Here is a 20,131-nt window from a genome sequence, read left to right on the forward strand (position 1 = left end):
AGAATACAAGAAGGTGCACACGAGTTAACAACACTAACAACTGACTTCAGCGACAATTTGATGAATATGGGGATGGATTCAGCAGTAAACGGCAAAGAATGATAAGACCGTTAGATATATCTAAGGCTGAAAACATAATATGACTCGTTAGACTCGTTAAAAGCGCGGAGGGGTCAGGGAAATGTGTGACGATCAACGTGTGGCTGGGGGATGGAGCTGGAGCGCCCACCGATGCCACGTTAGGGTTGCGTTTACCTATATGAAGGGGGAGGGGGTCAATTTCAGCGACATCAAGCAAAATCTTAGCTTCACTTTGATGGAGAATATCATTACCTATTATGGACCCCTCTTGGCAGGGTCCGGCCCAAAATTGCATAAACCGTGGGGAGATGGGGACTGAGTTGCTGTAACCTGGCCATCTAAATTGGGCAAATTGAGTGTTCGTCAATAGTGGGTTTACATGTATCACTTACCGATGGCTCGGTATGCACGAGAAAGCTGTCTTCCGAGGAGAGCTGGGATATGGGGACTAAAGAGTACTACCTCTGAAGCAGAAGTCACTGATTTTATGCTGGCTGATCTTTAACGTTCATAGCAGCAAAGAATTCGCGCATTTGTTCCATAAGCTTAGCATCCCTGTTAAAGGCCTGTCTACGGTTTGAATTCCGCTTATTACGGTATCCAGGCATCTTATCAGGACATTTGTTAACCCAGTGCCCCTCCTGTTTGCACCCATGGCAGTGTCCTCGCGTAGGGGGTTGCCATGCGATGTGTTCCCTGCGGGAGTAGACATGGCAGAAGGGGCTGTTAAATTTGCATGGGGATTGGGGACGTTACCTGTCCACCGCAGCTATGCGTGTGGCCGACACCGTTTGATAGTGCCTTTTCTCAGCTAAGCTGATATCACCTCGCTGGCCCCACTGTATGAATTCAAGCCATCTGTTGATGGGGGGTAGTGTGTTAAAATATGGAGTCTTAAGTTCAGAATTAAGCCCAGAAACTGCAGTATGAATCACCACATCAGAATCCAGGGTCACAGTCCAATCGCCCTTTACCTCACAGTAATGTCTATGGCGATCTTCAAGACGCTTAACATAATCAAAGAATGCCAAGCACTTTGAGCTGCATTCTTTTGCATGAAAGGTGCTATATAAATAAAGTTTTGTTATTATATTATTATTAATGGTTCTTTCTCAGCATGCCTGACTGCATTTAATCAACAAAGCTGGCAAAGCCATTTCCAGACGATTCTCGTATTATATCTTTGAAATCTTTAAAACAATGATGATATTTTGCAATAGACTGTGAGTTTGAATAAGTGTTCACAGTTGGTTCGTGTCCCTGGAAATATTGAACTGGAGCGTTCAAAATCTGCGGACCAGGAACAATGCGCATGGGAGAGCAGAAACATTACAAAAGTTAGGGGCATAGGCGGGAGGTGGAGTAGCGTCTGATTGAACAGCGGCAATTGAAATACCAGCACCCGCGGCTAGAACAGGGTAGCCTACAGAAGTGGACTGTTTGACCACCCCGTCCAACCAACCGGCCCAGTTCTTTACATCAAGCAACAACGGCGGGCGATCTTGAACCATGTTCAACAATCCCCAATATTTGGTAGTGGACTCCACAACTGCATCCAAATGCTGCTCTGCATATCGGTTTGCCGTTAATTCCCATTAACACACCATTTTGCTGATTAATCAACATAGCACATAAATACATTCCATATTTTGCCTTTTTCTTCTCGCATTTTAAATCAGACCACCACTCCAAACTCCGTCTAATGCCCCAGATGGCCTTCCAGCCATCTTTTATCATCTTATCACATCTTTTCTTTTGGGTCTCCAGAACAAAGCGTGCCAAAGATACAGTCGTAGCAGGGGCAGTTTTTAAAGCAGCCATATTAAATCAGACCAAGATTTTGCTTTGACCAGACAACACAGTTAAACACAACACAGCACGCTTGAAACAGACCGCCAAAAGATTGATTCGCTGTGGTCGTAGTAATAACAATATAGGTCAATGGTAGCGAACGGGACCTTTTCTATGTGGAGAGTCTTTGTTTGATGTGAGAGCTCTATTCCATCCGTACAGGACCAAGTTAGCTATCCCTTTTTGAGAGATTCAGATGGCAGACTAATCTCAGTTTATACAGCGTTATAAACAGAGGCCACCGTGACTCAGGCACAATGCTGTCTAGACACTTGCACCTTACAAAATAGGGCGTCAGTCGATGCTGCGCGTAATGAATTTTGGGACTAAGCTTGGCAACGATGCCTTTACGCCGCCGCTGTGGCGCCGGATTTCAACTCTGATAGGCTAATGCCTAGACCGGCAGATGGCTGGTCAGAGAAACTCTGATGTACCGGCACGATGACTCGGTCTCCCTCGAGTCTGTCTCTCACTTTCAAACGAATTTTCTGCACATAGAATTAGCGTAAATCGCTTACCTGTCCCGTTCACAATGCTTGAGCGTCGGCTTGGACCCCTTTCTGTATTCGGATAGATTTAATATCTATACCAGCGCGAAGGACCATGTGACGGGGTTTCTTAGGCCGACACTCTTCTAGACAAAAGACCACGAGGCGAATCAAAGGTTATTGGAGGTGTATTTCAAGGTGCTCCTGCAGGGAGTCAATTCCACATCGAGTAGAGGCAGGCAAAGACTAAAGATGCACCACAGTGTTACAGGTTAAATACCAGTCAATCATGGGAGGATACCTTGGGGGTGATAGGTCAACATTGGGGAAGGTTCTACAGGTCAAGGTTGGGAAGGGGAGGTGAGTGGGAGGGGATTTTCTTACGGAGGAACACACACAGGCCCAAAATGGTGGACAATGTGTATTCCTCCACCTGGGGCAGGGGGATGTCTGCTGGGGCCTTTAAACAAAGGTGTACTAAGACTATCAATAGACATGGCACACACACACACACAAACACAGGAGAACATGCCTGCAATGCAATGTAAGTCTATAAATTAATGGCAATATCAATTTCCATCAGTCTGTGTGGATTTTTGGAACTTTCCTAACGCGTTTAGATTCACAAATGCACTTTTTCTAAAAGATATTCTCTGCAGCCTATCAGATCTCTTCCAATTTTAGCCAATCACATTATAGTGTCTATGTGGACTACAAACCACCCGTCATGGTTATGGACATTGTCCGAGATCACGAGCAATGGCATCTGGTAGCTGCTCACCAAATGTTAGTGAAATATAGCTTGTTAATCTTATTAAACCGATTATCAAACGTGGTTAAATATTCTTGAGAATGGCAGGATCCATGTTTAGTCATTTTAAGTGTTCCCTAGGCTAACGTTTAGCAAGCTAGCTAGTCAATGTCTAACACAACATTGGCCTTGCTAACATGGATAGAGCTACGCTTGCTGAATTAGTTTGCTCTCTAGCCAGGTAACATCTTACATGGGACTTTAGTGAACAGATCATTAAAACAATTTTTTTTTTTTTCAAAGCAGGGGCTGTCAAGTCAAGTGGAGGCAGCAGCACATGTTCTTGTGCAAGCCCTAGCTAGGAATATTTCCCCAATGTCAGAGAGCCGAGCAGCAGAGAGCATAGTTAGGGCTGTAACTATGGCCCCTACCATACCTATCGCCGCCAATACCGACAATACTAGGGTGAGACAGGCTATGAGAAGGTAATAAATACACAGTGCACAGACACACATAAGGTGCTTCAGAATTCTACGGAATATTAGCCTAAATTCGAATGAATGGACCATCCCAGCATTCAGATGTCTGCTATAATTTACATTGGGCATGAAATGACCAATTTCTAGCTACCAATGCTTAACTACCAAGCTACTGCCACACAATTGTATTATTTTGACATGCCACACAATTTAACCATGTAAGATGTGGCTAGCGAGCAAACATATGCAGCAAGCGTAGCTCTATCCATGTTAGCAAGGCCTAGCTTGCTAAACGTTAGCCTAGGAAACACTTAAAATGACATGGATCCTGCCATTCTCAAGAATATTCAACCATGTATGATAATCGGTTTAATAAGATTAACAATCTATATTTCACTAACATTTTGTGGGCAGCTAACAGATGCCATTGCTCGTGATCTCGGACAATGTCCATGACTATGACGGGTGGTTTGTAGTCCACATAGACACTTTAATGTGATTGGCTAAAATTGGAAGAGATCTGATAGGCTGCAGAGAATATCTTTTAGAAAAAATGCATTTGTGAATCTAAACGCGCTAGGAAAGTTCCAAAAATCCACACAGACGAATCCAGGGATTTGTAACTCGTGTTCGTCAGGTTGCAAACAAATGTCATGGGGTCATTTATTTGTGAATCACAAAATACATTTGTGAATCGCGTTTCGTTTGTTTGTGAATCGCGTTTCGTTCGTTTGAATCGCGTTTCGTTTGTTTGTGACTCCCGTTTCGTTTGTTTGAATCGCGTTTCGTTTGTTTGTGAATTATGAAACAAATCTAACTCCATAGCAGACAGACGGTGATAACGTCTAGTAAACAGACTTGCAGCGACTGTCCGACCAAAGCTGGTGAAAGCTGCCATAATCAGCTGCTGGATATAAAGGTATAGCACATGACGTTTAAAATAGTAAAAGAAACGAAATGGTTAAATCATCACGAGTTAATTACAGATGTCGTGGCTCTCTTTTATCATGCCAGTTTATTGATCCTGTGCCTATGCTACCCTAATCAGTAGCTCGGCCAGCTATAACTTAGCTAGTGAACTCTAGCCTACAATGTTAACCTACTCACTTGAGCTGCAAATCCCTACAATGCTACAGTATAATTAGCACCTATCTCAGCAGATGTCTTCAATATGTTTATTGTTGTGCCATATTTTAAATCTAAATTTGTTAATTTATCTTCCTAAAACCCACTAGAGGACACTATTTCAAAAGGATATTTAAAAAAAAATTGCCCCCCCAAAAGCAGTGGTGGAGGCAGTACTGAGGTTTAGTACTTAGGTAAAAGTACAAGTACCCAGGAAGATAAAAGTAAAAGTAAAAGTAAAAGTACTACATCAACAATCCTACTTAAGTAAAAGTAAAAAGTACTTAAATTTACTTTAAGTATTAAAAGTAAAAGTACTCACACAATGGGTTGTCTCTCTGTCTAGGCTGTGCCATTTTGATAAAGAAATAGCTACTGGTAAAAAATGCCTCTACAGATGTCACTACTAGTAATAATTATAAGCAACAACATTTGTTAATTGGAAAGGTTGGTGTACTTATTGTGCCTACCATCTGTAATACTGTTCACACTATATCTTACAATTCTGCGGATGACAAGTTATCTACCAGGGATTATTTGCAAAGTTAATACCATTAAGCCAAACCAATAAAGACACCATGTGATATCTTTAAATATTTTATTTAATTGTAAACGTGTAAAAAAGGGAAACATGGAACATGAAAAACAAATGTAATTGTAAAACTGGACAGAACATGGCACGCTAGCTTGACATAGCTAACCTACCAGCTTTATCTTACCACTACGTTAATCTAATGAAGATACAATCATGTTTTTTTATGCTATTGCTGTATGTCAACATGCATTTCGCTAGATAACATTATAATATTATGTTAGTAAACTAATTAAATACATATATCAATATTCAAAAGTCAGGGACAATAACTTAGCATAGCAATCACTCTGCTTACCTTGATATGCTACTTTCAATTTGAGGGCGAATTATTGTAGGCTAGCAACTCCTTTTTTTTGAGGGAGACAGGAAACGCATTGAAACCTCCAGGAGTCATTCTTGGGGGCTTTAAACTTGAACATATCTTTTAAATAGGGCCAAGGGTGGCTCATATCAGAGGGCTCAGTTCAGGCCGACTCTGGATCCATGTTGAATAGGCAGTAGTCAGGCTGTCTGTTGAATGTTCAGGTATAACAGGCAAAGCTACCGCTAGTGCTGCTGCCAAACGCGCACTCTGATATCATTGGCAGACATCCCAACCTGCAAAAAGTCATTTGAGGGAGGTATCCGCTTCATGAGGCACACACTCACACTGACACACACACGCACAGTCTCTAGGTCCCTCTCCCTCTCTGTTGTGCGCGCGCTACACAGATGCTTACGCGGTTTGTAGCACGTCTGTCTCGCGTGCGCGGTCTTGCTCGCTCGCTCTAGATTCCGGGAGATTTTAAGTAATTTGCGGGCATCAGGGAGTTGCTATCAATATGCGGGAGACTCCCGGAACTTCCGGGAGACTTGGGATGCCTGCATTGGAGTTGATAGAGCCACCTGATTGGTTTAAACTTCCAAAACAGCAACGCAATCCATAGTTTTGTGTAGGCAACATTTTGGCGAAACTGTGTTCATAAAATGTAACAAGTAACAGCACATATTGTAGAAATGTAGCGGAGTAAAAGTATAGATAATAGCTAAAAAATGTAATGGAGTAAAAGTAAAAAGTATGCACTATTATTTTTACTTAAGTAAAGTACAGATACGTACAAATGTACTTAAGTACAGTAACGAAGTAAAAGTACTTTGTTACATTCCACCACTGCCCAAAAGTGGGAACCTAGATTCGCCCCTGGACAAAAGCGTCTGCTAAATGACTAAATGTAAATGTAAACAGGGAGCTGCCAGTAGCCCCGCCCATTGGAAATAGCATGTGAACCAAGCCACTTTAAGGAATAGGGGATCATGATTTTTCAACACTTAAAAAACACATTGTTTTACGTTTATAATTACCACCGCTTGTGTTGTCTGGCTTTTATTTAATATTACTATATTATTTTAAATTATTTATTTGTGTTTACAATGATTGTTGGGGGGGACAACTTTATGGTATGGGGGGACACGTCCCCCCCGTCCCCCCCGGGATCTCCGCCTATGATGAGGATGTACAATATATCCATTCACCATGTCAGGCATTCCAAAGATGACATTCTAAGTTGAGATAAAATAGAAAATAGCTATGTTTGTGTGTTTCTCAGTGTCAGATAACGCCTACCATGAAGCCTGAAGATGCCCTTGGCATCCCTTTCACTGTAGCCTCCAGCAGCATTAGTGACAGCTTCACCAGTCGAGCGAGTAATGACTGCAGGTTTAGCTCGTCTTTCCTCAGTGACTCTCACAGCTCCCTCAGTGCCACAGACTCCAACTATGCTGTGCTGCACCTTACTGTCTTATCAGACATGAACATTCGGTGAATTACAGCAGTTTAAAGAGGTTTTACTGAAAGTATTTCAGAATGCTAGATAACAGTCTTTTTGGGACTAGCCAGAATTCTAGTTATTTTTTTTTCCAGATGATGTGTCTCCCTGGAAGAAAGGTTTCAAGCTTTCATGACTCCCATAAGCATACCATAACACATAAACATCAATGTCAAATAACAATGACACAAAGTCATATTGTGTTATGAAATTATTGGGTTGGAATAGCCTCACTTGACTACTGCCTGTAGAAAGATCGTATATGTGTATGTCATTCTGATGATGCGACAGACCGCTTTTTTTGTGTTTCACTAGGCAGCATTATAGGGGGTGGCTCCATTATTCATCAGTGTGATGTTATCTGTCAATAGTGTCTAAATGTGAGATTTAAATTAACTGAAAACAACTCGAAGTATAGCTGCAAATGTTCATTGTGAAGTTTGATGAAAAATGAAGAGTATAATATCACTGAAAAATAGTACTTATTACTTATAACACATAGAGAAAAGGAAAAGAAAGAAAGAAAAGGAAAATGAAAGAATGTGATTGGTCAAGATGAACAGCCCTCCTGACTCCTCCTGATTTTTAGAGCAGTCATGTTTGAGGCTTCAGGACCACGCTGCAGCAGTGTGTGGGTGTGTGTGTGTGTAGCAAGTGAACCGTCCTACACAGTGCTAACCTTGAATGGGTTCAGGCGGCAGACATATACCTCAGGTATAGTATGGTGTGTCTTAAACTGTTTACGGTAATGTTGACATTGCTAAATATGTTGACAGACTGGTATGTATGCATTTCCCCCCACATTACTCCATTGGTTTTGTTTTGCCTGTTACCTCACCTGAACTTTGGGACATTTTTCTCTTTACACAGATTTCATGAATTGAAGATGGACTCCTCCTCACAACCCATTATCATCCTCGTCATCATCAGCACCATCCAGTGGGCCGCGAAAATGTTTCAGGTTTTTTTTCACGAATTTTCCACGAAGAACTGATTTTTAGTTGAGAACAATTTTAATTAGGGCTGTCAAAGTTAACGCGTTAATGTATGAGATTATTGTGGCCGAAATTAATGCGATAAAATATTTTAACGCAGTTAACGCAACTTTGTTTACTTCCGCTGTGCATTGACACCTGACACGAAACCGCCGCGTGCCTCAGTCAGTTAAATAGAAGAGACCGAGACGGTAGTTGAAGATAGAGAGAGGCAGCAGAGGGATTGTTGGGCGGAAGGTTTCTGTTTAAGTGTCAAAATGACGGAACAATCGACAAAACTAAAGTTGTATGTAGCATTTGTCAAGATGAATTTAGCTATCACAGAAGCAGCTCGTCTTTAAGTTATCACCTTAATGCCAAGCATCCGACAGAAAGCAGTCCAAGGTTAGATGGTCGCCAACCCACACTCCACGACTTCTCTAGGAAAATAACTAGACCAGTCCGTGATAAGGTTACCAACGCTTAAGCAGTTTGGGTTGCCGGTGACTGTCGGTCCATCAACATAGTTGAGGACGGTGGGCTGTCTGAGGTGATGCGAATTGCTTCAGGGGACAATTCTTACGATTTACCGTCGAGGGGCACCATTGTGTCTCGCATACATTCCTTGTATGACGCGAGAGAGCACGAAAAATTCAGCTCCTCCAGCGTCGCCCTTACTGGTGACCAGTGGACGTCAGTCAGCAATGACAATTACGTGGGTGTCACAGCTCATTTTATTGACAATGTATGGAAATTGAGATCTTTTGCATTGGAAGTAAAAAAAAAAAAAACAGAGGCGCAACATACAGCCGAGAACTGTGCAGAGGAATTAATCGACGTCTCAAACAGATGGGAGATGAGTGGCAAACTGACCACTTTAGGCACTGATAGTGCCCGTAACATGTTGGCAGCTGCTAGGCTATTTCCATTTTAACATCTACCCTGCGCGGCACACAGTCTGTTCCTGGCTGGCACTTTATAGGTATGAGTTATAGGCCTGAGCCTCTTTGAAAACACAGTTCTGTGTGTAGTTTTGTGTTTAAAAAAAAAAATACAATTAAACAACAGTGTCTAAAATGCACGCTGTCTGAAAGTGATTACTCGTTAATTTATAAGATTTAGTCTTTAGAAGTAAAACTTTTAATCGCGATTAATCTAGATTAATGAATTTCAAAATGTGAGATTAATTAGTTAATTTTTTTGTATCTATTGACAGCCCTAATATTAATACAATGTATGATTGAAATTGGATGGTTTAAACACAATATAAAATATATAAATAGGCATAACAGACATATCATAAAAATAATATCCTATCTTGTTCGAACTTTACAGCGTCATCAAGTTGAGGCGCTCAGTTAAGGTTTAGTCTGTGGCGATATTAGCGGAAAAATTGAGAATTTGCTGTGCACAAATAGGCCTAGGCCTACTGCAAGTTCCTTTGTTTCAAAACTCTTTTGGACTAAAAATGCTCTGTGTGGTCTTATGTTGTTTTCTGGTGCAATATCTAGAGTTAGATTTTCTTGTATTCATTTCTAGGCTTCCACCTGTAGCAGGTGCTGATGTTGCTTTTTGTGACACATAAAAATCGCTTATTAATTAGAATTAATGGATTATAGATTCAATTAGCCTAATGAAATATAGATTAGCTAAAATAAGCGGGGTGTCTGTTGGGCCCCGACCTGTTACAAATACGAAAAGTTGGGCCTCGGCGTCGAAAAGGTTGGGAACCCCTGGCTTAGACCTTACAGGCAGGGGATAAAGCAACAAACACCTCAGGTGCAATCATATACCCCCTAGAAACAAAGGGAGCTCACATTGACGTAAGCCTGATCAAAGTTGGATTCGTCAGAGTGATTGATGTGAACAATTAAGTAGATAATCTACATAATTGGAGGCAAAAAAGACATGATAATGACGATAATTATGATAATAATAATGATAATAATGATTTTCTGTCAGTGGACAAGAACTACTGGCTTTTCTGACAGACCGATTTAGGCATAACTTCTAACTTCTAATCTTTCAAGTTATTGCCTAGAATGGAACAGAATACTGACACCTTGTTTTTACTGTTTAAAGATTGACTGAGACCAAATCATTCCGAGCATCTTCACAAATGTTTATATTTGCAGCCAAATCAACTGTCAGTCGAAACCCTAGCAAATGCCTGCCTCTTCACCGACTCAGTGAAGAATTTTAAGAGATCGATTGGAGTCATCATTGGCAGAAATGCCTGGGTCGATCTCCGGCATGCTCTAGACGAAGAGTACCACTTTGACGATGAGAGCTTCACTCGTGGAAAGAGTCTAATCACCAGAGGTTTGGCAACCATTAAAGCCAACATAAAGCAAAGGAACTTTTGGTCTGCACAGCTTACTGTGGGAGAAATTATGCACACCTTACAGGTAACAATACAGCACAGTAAAAGACAAAATTGTATTAGATTGGCAGGTTGCCATAAAAAGTAATTTGAATCTGCCTGCTTGTAGGCCCAATTAGGTTACTTTCAATAATCATAGAGAGATATTTTGACGACACATAATGCATTGTTTTCATTTCATATTTAAATCTATTAAGATTAAAAATCATGACGTTTATGTAACTTTATTGACGTCTATATTTCAGGATTTTTACAGTCACAGCAACTGGATAGAACTGGGAAACATGTTTGCCTACACCACTCTTATCAGAGCAGACCTCAACATTGACAATATCGCAGGTACCGTGACTATACACGAATAGCATAAGCATGTCTGGGTGATCAGAGAATGTATAATGTTTACAATGGTAGTTCAAAAGTAAAGTGTCTACATTTTTTTGTTGTGTTTGCTTGTTTGTTTTTTTAGACAGCAGCACACCAACATGCAGAAACTGTGTGGGTGATAATTGTGAAAACAATATCTTGGAGAATGTCATCGCAGAGAAGAAACTAACTTCAGGATACTTCAATCTGTTTTCATCCTCCAAACCAGACGGTAATTGCAGGTGTAACGAACATCCGGTCAGTCCAGGGTTTTCACGTTGCCAAACTGGAGACCCTAATCAAAATGTGTGTGATATACGTATTAGTCAGTATGTAGGTGGAAGACAGACCAACGGGTCACCAGCTTACCTCCAAACCACCAGACGTGGAAACCGAACGCAGCCCATATCCTCTGAGAATTCAGAAATAGATCTGGCTTCAATTTTTATAATTTTCTGCGAGGTGTGCGTGGCCCTTTTTACATAGAGTCTGGTAATACATCAATGAAATCTAATGAAAATATTTATTTTGCTGTGAATAATGAAGGAAGCAATGAATCCGATTATTTCCCAAACCCCTGAGAGCTGTTGCCATGGAGATTTAACATTACTTTCTGTTTGAAGATAAGGTAGCAGCTAGTGTTGAAGAATGGATAACTTGAAATTGGACGACTTTAAATTAATATATGAAATTATAACATAAACTATTATAACATAAACACCTATACGCAGGGCCGGATTAACAATTTTCCGTGCCCTGGGCAACAAAGCTCAAGGGCCCCCCCCCCTCGGCCAAACAATCGCAAAGTCGCTATCATCAAGATCATATAGCTCTATACTATCAGGCTTCTGCATGGCTCAGTGGAGATGTATGTGTGTACAATAGCCTCAGCATAAAGTGCATGCATTCAAAAGACAAAACAGATGCACAACTGTGCATAACTTTTTACAATGAATCTTTCACAGAACTTGGTGGCTTGATGAGTACTTATTGAATGTTTCAATATGTAGCCAATCAACTATCTGTTGACTGCAACAGTGAAATAAAGCAGACAGCTAGAGAAGCCTTAACTTAAAACCAGAGAACATTTTAAAAATGCAAAAATGTGAAATTATCACCAGCCATGAAGCAGGCAATTAGTGTGTATTGAGTAAAAGTAAACCATTGGCTACACTGTTGCATGTCATTTCAAAGTCAAGATCATGTTTATTGTATCACAATTCAACATTTGATGTTGATCACTTCACTACTATATATCCTTATTATTTTATTTAAACAAATGGAACTTACAACTGGCCTCCCTTAAAGACTGAACTCATGACTACACAAACAATTATGAGGCCTAATGACCTATCTTTACTTTTACTTTACTTCTCACATTAACACGCATATATTAATTCTAGTAACCATTCCAACCAATAACCAATTCCAGCAGTAACAATTAACACACTAGGATTCATATACACATATATATATATTATATAAATTCATATAGACAAATTCATTATTTTCTCACATTAAAACACATATTATTAACTCAAACACTTAATGCCTCACAACTGGCCTCTTTTCAACACTGAACTCATGAAGAAACAAACAATTCAATTATTAGGCCTAATGACCTATCTTAGCTTTTAAAACTTCTCACATCAACACATACAGTTAATTATGTTCTCAATTGAAGATTACTCAGTGGCCTTCCTTCTAGACTTCAAATATGCAAACTCGTGCACAATATCTTCAAAATCCATTCCCTCAACAACTTCATTTTCTATGGACAGTAAAGAAAGAGCAGAAAGTCTTGCCTGTGTCATAGTGGTTCTTAATGCATTTTTTACTCGTTTTAAAAACAGAAAACGACCTCTCACCCTCACAATTTGAGACTGGCAGAGTTAAAAACATTTTAAGTGCAACATATATATTTGGGAATGTTGTTTTAAGGCCATTTGTTTCAAGAATCTGCAACATTTTAACAGGGGAAGTCTCACTCGACACAAAGTGTGTGAACTGCATGAGCTCGTCTGCTAGGGACGCATCTAGGTCTGTAGGATACGTGGATGTCAGCCTAGCAGCTCGTTCGCGCACATCACGCTCATCATAGTCCCTGTCAAATAAAACGCCAAAGAGCTCACACACATCTGTGTAGGCACCGATCCGTTTTGATAGGCAAGAAGTGAGTTTGTCAATAATCACATAATATGTTTCCACTTTGAATTTTAGACTGCCATTAGTAAAGACGACCTCCTCATCGTTGTCACTCTCGTCAGAAAATCTCTTTCTTTTTCTCCTACGTGAAATGTCATACTGATAGTCCTGTGTAGCACTGACAGATCGTGCTGATTCTTCCAGCTCTGCAAACTGGTCTCGTAACTTGCCAACATAGGAGAGCAGTGACTGTAAAAGCCGCACAGCAGTTGCTAAATCTATGTCTCTTGTTTGAATTTTGTCACTGGTTGCTTTAAATCTGCCTAGTATTCTGTCCCACACCATGGTCATCATAACACTTTCAAGTGTATCAAGTTTCGCAACCAGCGCAGAAGCCTCACGTTTGCATCGTTCTTTTTCGTCACTGTCCGAGGCTATTTTGGCCAATGAATCTCGAATTGCGCTGTAATTTTTGCATAGAGCTTTCGTTGAGTCTGCTCTACAGCTCCACCTCGTACCACAGAGGGATTTTAATGTATGGCTAATGCTAAAGTCGCTGTTTTTTGAAAACTGTATTCCAGCGATAAGTTGAAGCACTGCAAAATGTATAAAGAGACTGTAGAAGTTCAAAAAAAGAGATGACATCTGCACTACAGTCTTCAATGGTATTAACACCAACAAGGTTTTAATGAGTGGGCGGCACACGGTGTATAGTGGATTAGTGGGTTTACTTTTTTCAACTGAGCTTGGAGTCCGTTATACTTGCCAGACATGTTGCTAGCATTATCATAACTTTGACCACGACAGTTTGCCAAGTCCAGGCCAAGGTTTCGCACCATGCCTAATGACAGATTCCGCTAAACTAAGGCCTGTGTGGCTGTGGATGGGCTCAAATCCTATGAACCTTTCAACTACTTACCCACTTGCATTAACGAATCGGAATACAAATGTCAGCTGATCCACATGCGAAAGATCTGGGGTGGAATCGACGATAACAGAGAAATATTTCGCCTGCTTAATTTCATCTGCAATGACTTGCTTTGTTTTGTCACCCATTAATGCAATAAATTCATCACACACAGTGGAAGAGATGTATGAGGGCTTACCTTTCCCCTTGTTGCCATGCTTTACAAGGTGTTCTTTTAAAAATGGGTCGAAATGTGCAATGACCTCTAATGTCCCAAGATAATTTCCATTATGCACTGAGCCCAACAGTTCGTTGTCGCCTCTGAAAGCTAACCCCCTAGCTGCCAAAAACTTGATGACAGTAACCACACGCCTCAGTACCTCTGTCCAGTACCGTTGTTCTGCCTCACATTGTCGGACAAGTGCAGCATCCACTCGGCAAACGACTTGGGATCTCTGTATTAGAGACAACATATTACGTCTATGTTCCAAACTTTTTTTCATGGTCCCCGATCCTCTCAGAGTGTTTCCAATCGCTAAATCCACTGATGAAGGCATGTTGTTGGGTTTGGGGTGACAGGAGTTTGCAGGCATAACAGTAAACAGAGCCAGTAAGATGGTGAATAAAGCAGCCATTCCCTCGGGACGACTTCGTTGTTTTGAAGACGACAATTAAATAGGTCATTTGTGAGAGAGCGGGTTTCGACACCCAAGCCCAGACTCCCTCACGGATGCTGGGTACCTGCTAGCCCGGTTGTGGAAGGCAGCTGGTCCTCTGTGGATGGCCTCCTCCCTCAGCGTCTCTGTCAGGGGTCCCCAAAGTGCCGGATCTGACGGGAGTGTGAAGGTGCTGCGGGGGCTGGAGCTACCTGTGGTCTCAGCTCTTTCAGTCGGGCTTGCATCATGTTCGTTGTGATGATGTGGAGAATGTTCATCCTCGTCGTCCTCTTGCTCTTGGCTCAGTTGGCTGTCGTCCCATGTCTCACTGCTAGCTTCCACACTGGTGGTAGCCTGACTGCTAGTGCTAGCACTAACGTTAACGTTAGCTGTTTCCACAGCCACCACAGGTGAAGGAGGGATTTCAGCGTTTCCATCACCTTTTCTCAGAGGGCACTGATTTGGAGTAAAATAATTGGCTATTTTTGGTAGATGTTTCAAATTGTCGACTAACTTCAATTCTTTTTTTCTTTCAATTTTCTTTTAGCACTCCCGCTTAACTGCTTCTCCATCTTGCTACACTGCTTCTCCCCATAGAACGCTCTCCTCCAGCCACAGCGCTTCAAGTCACGTGACTCTCGTTCGCAGTGTCCGCGGGGTACAGCTGGCAAGCCGCAAGCGGCATTTGTGCAGGCAGCTACTACTACATAAACACTGTTTTTGACGTGATTTAACATAATATTTTGATCGAACGAGTTGCAATAAAGTTCTCACATTAAGGAAAGTAAAGACTGCGTTCATAACGTGATATAACATTTTAGTTGAAGTTGTCCAGGGCCCCTTAGATGTCATGTGCCCCTGGGCAAGTGCCCAGTTGCCCTAATGGTTAATCCGGCCTTGCCTATACGGATCAAATAAATCAACAAAGATAGCAAAACAGATTGATCTGCATAGAATGAGAACGGCAGAAACGCAGGAAGGACATCAGACAGACAGATCAGTGACACAGGCTGTTTTTTCCGCTATATGTGAAGGCTGAAACATTCAAAACATAGTATTCAGTCTTACTGGTGGTCCTTTTTGTAATACCAACAGGTGCACTTCGTTGTGGATAAGTAAAGCCTATGTACTGTTCCCGCTACGTGTTTTACACCACCAGTGCGTTAACGTAGGTAAACAGACAGCCAAACTCGAGTACACTACTTTATTGATTGTCAGGTGAAATTTATGAAACTGTAATACAGAAAATACTTAGAAGGTATACTAAACACAGCAAGTTACTATTATACTCGTTACATCAAGAATCAGAGCAATAACAGATTACAGCACAGCTGGCTAACAAGTGCTAACGTTAGCCATTAACGGAATTATGAATGAATAACGGTCATATCGCTATATTACTAATAATTAACACTAACACAGTTCATGGAAATAATATTTAGGTCACTTAAAACATGTTTATCACAGTATGAAACAGTCAAAACACGTAGTCATTGTTTTCGAGGGTGTGAGGGAAAGCATAACACAAGGTTTACCATGAGCATACGTAACTAGCATATGTTTCTAGATAACTGTTTAACAGCTGTTGCCATTCTCACGAGACGAACATTTTAATGATGTTGTAAGTAGACGATGGGTTGACTCAAAAACGATCCGCATACGGATGTAATTCTAGAATGTTGATTGGTTAAGATGAGTTACCAGGCAGGAACTGGCTATTAGCAGGACCTCTATTTTTTCGCTGAGCTACAACGTCGTTTGCCTGACTTTTAAACGATCGTTTTATTTTTTTATTTTAATTCTGTGAAGTTATAAGTTTTAATACTCAACTGTTTTGTTAACCGAATTTTTACGAAGTCATACGGCTAAACAAACAACCGACTTGTTCACCGAACTTTTCAACCGTGGAAAATACATAGCAGCAAGCTAACGTAGCTAAACGATGCGTTAGCTTAGCCTGGTAGTCAACCTGTTGACATCCTATCTTGGTCGCATCGGGTTTAATTCATTAATAAACACGTCTCTTACCTTGAACGTCTACTCCTCATGTCACGAAGTTGCTACACTAACTGTATGTAACACTATGCACAAATGCAAAATATATCCAAGACAATATAGCATATCAATGCAGCAACCTAGAAATGCTAAGCCCCTGAACTCCTATGCATACTACAGGTTATTGAAATCAGTTTCCGAGAATGGCAAACAACAAATATGTTTGCGAAGAAAAGAGCAACCTTCCTCGCAATTTGTTTGTAATGTTAGTTACAACCAGTCAACAGTTTTACAGAGGTATAGAAACATTGGTGATAGAAAACTAGGTTCTAAAAAAGGTTCCCAATTAACGTCTTTGAAACCCAATCTATTTATTTAGTGACATAATCTTGACAGTGTCACATAACTGCTCTGAACTTTGACTGACAGCTGAGTACTTACACATTACAGCCATCAGTAGAGCTAGCAATAAATACATTTTCCAAACCAAGTGCAGTAATTACACTAGGGTGCAGATGTATATGCACACACATGATAAACAACATCTGAACGAATTTAAATACAATTCAATAGCAAACATTGAAAAAACTATGACAGTGTATGTTTTTTTTTTATTTGATGCAAGACATTCAGTGTCGGGTGATTGCAGGGAGATAGGTTCCTGTCTTCAGGTGCAGTGTCTTGTATGCTGTGGTCAGTCTAAATTAATTGAGTCTTGATGTGTTCCATTCAGTAGACCTGTGGAAATATACTGCAAAGCATATACTTGTTTTAAAAACATGATTACTAACACCATTCAAAACAAGACCTGTTTAGTTGAAAGCCCACTCACCACGTCAAGGTACAGGTTATGGGTGGGGTGTTAGTGAGACAGGACAAGACAAGACAAGACAAGACAAGGTGTAGGAGCCATTTCTATCCACCTTTTAGTTAGGTTTATTTTAATGTTACTTATTTTAGCCACTTGGGCGAGTATTGCACTGGGTGTGGCTCGTCACAGGAAATTGGGTATATCTACAGGTGTGATTACTCAATTAGGGAAAGGTGTGGATGGCGGGGAACACACGCCGTCCACACTGAGGCTTATAGGATAGCCTCCACACAAGGTTAATGAAAAAGAAAAGGATGCTTAGATACTTTTAAATAACAAATGTGTATAACAGACATATGTGACAGACATACAAACTTCACAGGGACATACATAGAACATGGTATACATATAACATACATTTAAAGGGGAAAATGGAGAGAGAACCAAACTTACCTGTCCCCTTACAAAAAACAGTAAATACAACCTGTGACGCACGTCTAACCCCAGGTGTGCGCTGACAGATAGCACGCCGCACTTGGGAACCGTAAAGGACTTCCTACAAGCGCAACGCACGCACTGCTCGCTGACCACACCTGTAAGACAGTAAAACAAGGCACATCTTTTCTAACCCCAGGTGTGCGCTAACCACACCTGTAAGACAAAGTCTAACCCATGTGACCGGTGACAGAAGCAAGGCATGTCTAACTCCAAGTGACTGGCATTGACTAGGGAACGCCAGCAGCAGGGCACAACTTTACCTTATCTAACCGAACCTGTAAAGCTACAGTACAACGCATTTAACCCCAGGTGTCCGCTGACCAAACCTGTAAAGCTATATTTTAACGCAGACCAACGAGACGGGGCAGTAGCACCACGCCATCTGGCTTAATGCCATTGATACAGCTTAAAGTTCTTTCCGTAACACAACTATGTGCTGTCCAGTCACGACACCACAACGTGTATGCGTCTGTGGTAAGGGCGTGGAACACGGCTTTGTCCTGTGAAAACAAAAAAACCCAGAGTAAACTTCTACAAAACAATAACAGATACTGGTAAGTTGTCAGACTAGAGAGAAAATAGAAACTACTTACAGTGGAACGTTGTTTGTGATCTGCAGCAATCACTGCAACGCACGTATTCACAATCTACAAGAAAGAAAAAGAAATTTGATGACAACATGATAGGAAAAAAGTAAAATAAAAATGTATTTCTAAGTTTTACTTACATCATCGGTCAGCCAGTTGAACTCTGGGCCTGCCAGACTGTCTAAGTCGCGAAACGTGGCACGACAACTTCCAATGTGTGATCAACATCTGCACCTTTTAGGAAAAAGGAACATAAAACACATTCAACACTCTACATTGAACTTGACAGTACATATGTGGAGATGTATAAATGAAGAAATACCTACATTCAGCACCTACAGCTTCCATCGAGATGTCGCACAATACACTCAATTCCTGGACATCAGAAGCGATGCCGACATCTTTGGGCGTGTCTGTTCGACGAACATATGGCTTCAAATGGCGAACATTCAACCTGTCAACCAATCTGGACACTCTTTTTGGCTGTCATGGACTCCACCTTAAACGGTCCAGCCCAACGTTCCTCTGCAGCGTCTCTTCACTGTTCGCGATCTCAAAGTCATCTACCTTTGGATCGGCGCTGCTGCCGTGATGAACCCGATAAATTGCAAAATATGGGCTCACCTTTGTGGAACGCTGCTTCGAGGTGTTTATCGAATAAACAGCGTGTTGCAGATAGACGTCCCAGTCATTCTGCTCCTCATTACAGTACTTTGCAAGATGGCGCTTAATGTTCTGGTTTGAGCGCTCATCTTGCCCATTGCTCTGCGGGTGGTAGGCTGAAGTTACAGCATGCTCTATCCCAAAGGTTTCAAAAAGAGCTTTGTTACAGTCATTAACAAACTCTCTTCCCATATCAGTGATAATCTTTTTGACACCACCCTGTGCCAAAACAGTTTGTGTCACCATAAGTCCTACCCCTGGACCGTTCTTGCCTCTCAGAGGCCTAGCCATGACCCACTTGGAGAACAAATCAGTAAAAACTTATGATATGGATGTAACCCTTGGATGTCGTTTTGAGCGGCCCAATTAAATCAACTCCCATGACCTGCCCGGGACCCTGGACCTTAATAGGGTGTAGCGTAGGTGCTACAGTCTTAATTCTGTCATGCCTCTGACATGGCTCACAGGAACCAACCCAATCCTCTACATCCTTTTTCAAAGTCAGCCAATAAAAATGCTGCACTGCCTTCTGTGCAGTCTTCTGTACACCAGGGTGCTCTCCAGTGGCTGCACTGTCATGGCACTCATACAGTACCCTGTCCCTCTCCTCAGGGGTACGTACAACCAGACGTCTCTTACCTGAATTAACATAGTACAACATACCCATATCTAACACATACTGCTTTGCTGCTCTACCGACAGAAGACATCTGTATCCTACTACTTCCTAGTTGGTGGGAACCATTTGCAAGGTAATAAAATATAGCGTCCAGACGTGCAAAACTCTCCATCTCTCAAGGATGTCTAAATATAACACAATATGTCACTTACACTTCACAAACACACAAAACACAACGTAGCACACTGTCACAAACGAGAAGAGGGAGAGAGAACATGACAGCATTAGTTTGATGAACACATAGAAAGTCTGTAAATGTACATGTACATAAAAACATGAGATTTAAATCCCTGATC

The 20,131-nt window shown here is 41.3% G+C and overlaps 1 long non-coding RNA gene across 3 annotated transcripts; it reads right to left on the reverse strand.

Moving 5' to 3' along the window:
- Positions 1–18,037: 18,037 nt before the first annotated feature.
- On the reverse strand, positions 18,038–19,474 carry LOC116218498. 3 transcript variants are annotated; one of them, XR_004162888.1, is made up of 4 exons: positions 19,119–19,474; positions 18,635–18,907; positions 18,501–18,554; positions 18,038–18,407 (listed from the first exon to the last, which is right to left on the reverse strand). It is a non-coding gene; the product is annotated as an uncharacterized LOC116218498 (long non-coding RNA). The 3 variants fall into 3 exon arrangements; XR_004162887.1 differs by lacking the exon at positions 19,119–19,474 and having other exon boundaries at positions 18,635–18,728; positions 18,821–18,968; XR_004162886.1 differs by lacking the exon at positions 19,119–19,474 and having other exon boundaries at positions 18,635–18,968.
- Positions 19,475–20,131: the final 657 nt, after the last annotated feature.

The sequence above is a fragment of the Clupea harengus genome, chromosome 22, assembly GCF_900700415.2.
Source record: "Clupea harengus chromosome 22, Ch_v2.0.2, whole genome shotgun sequence".
Taxonomy (NCBI): domain Eukaryota; kingdom Metazoa; phylum Chordata; class Actinopteri; order Clupeiformes; family Clupeidae; genus Clupea; species Clupea harengus.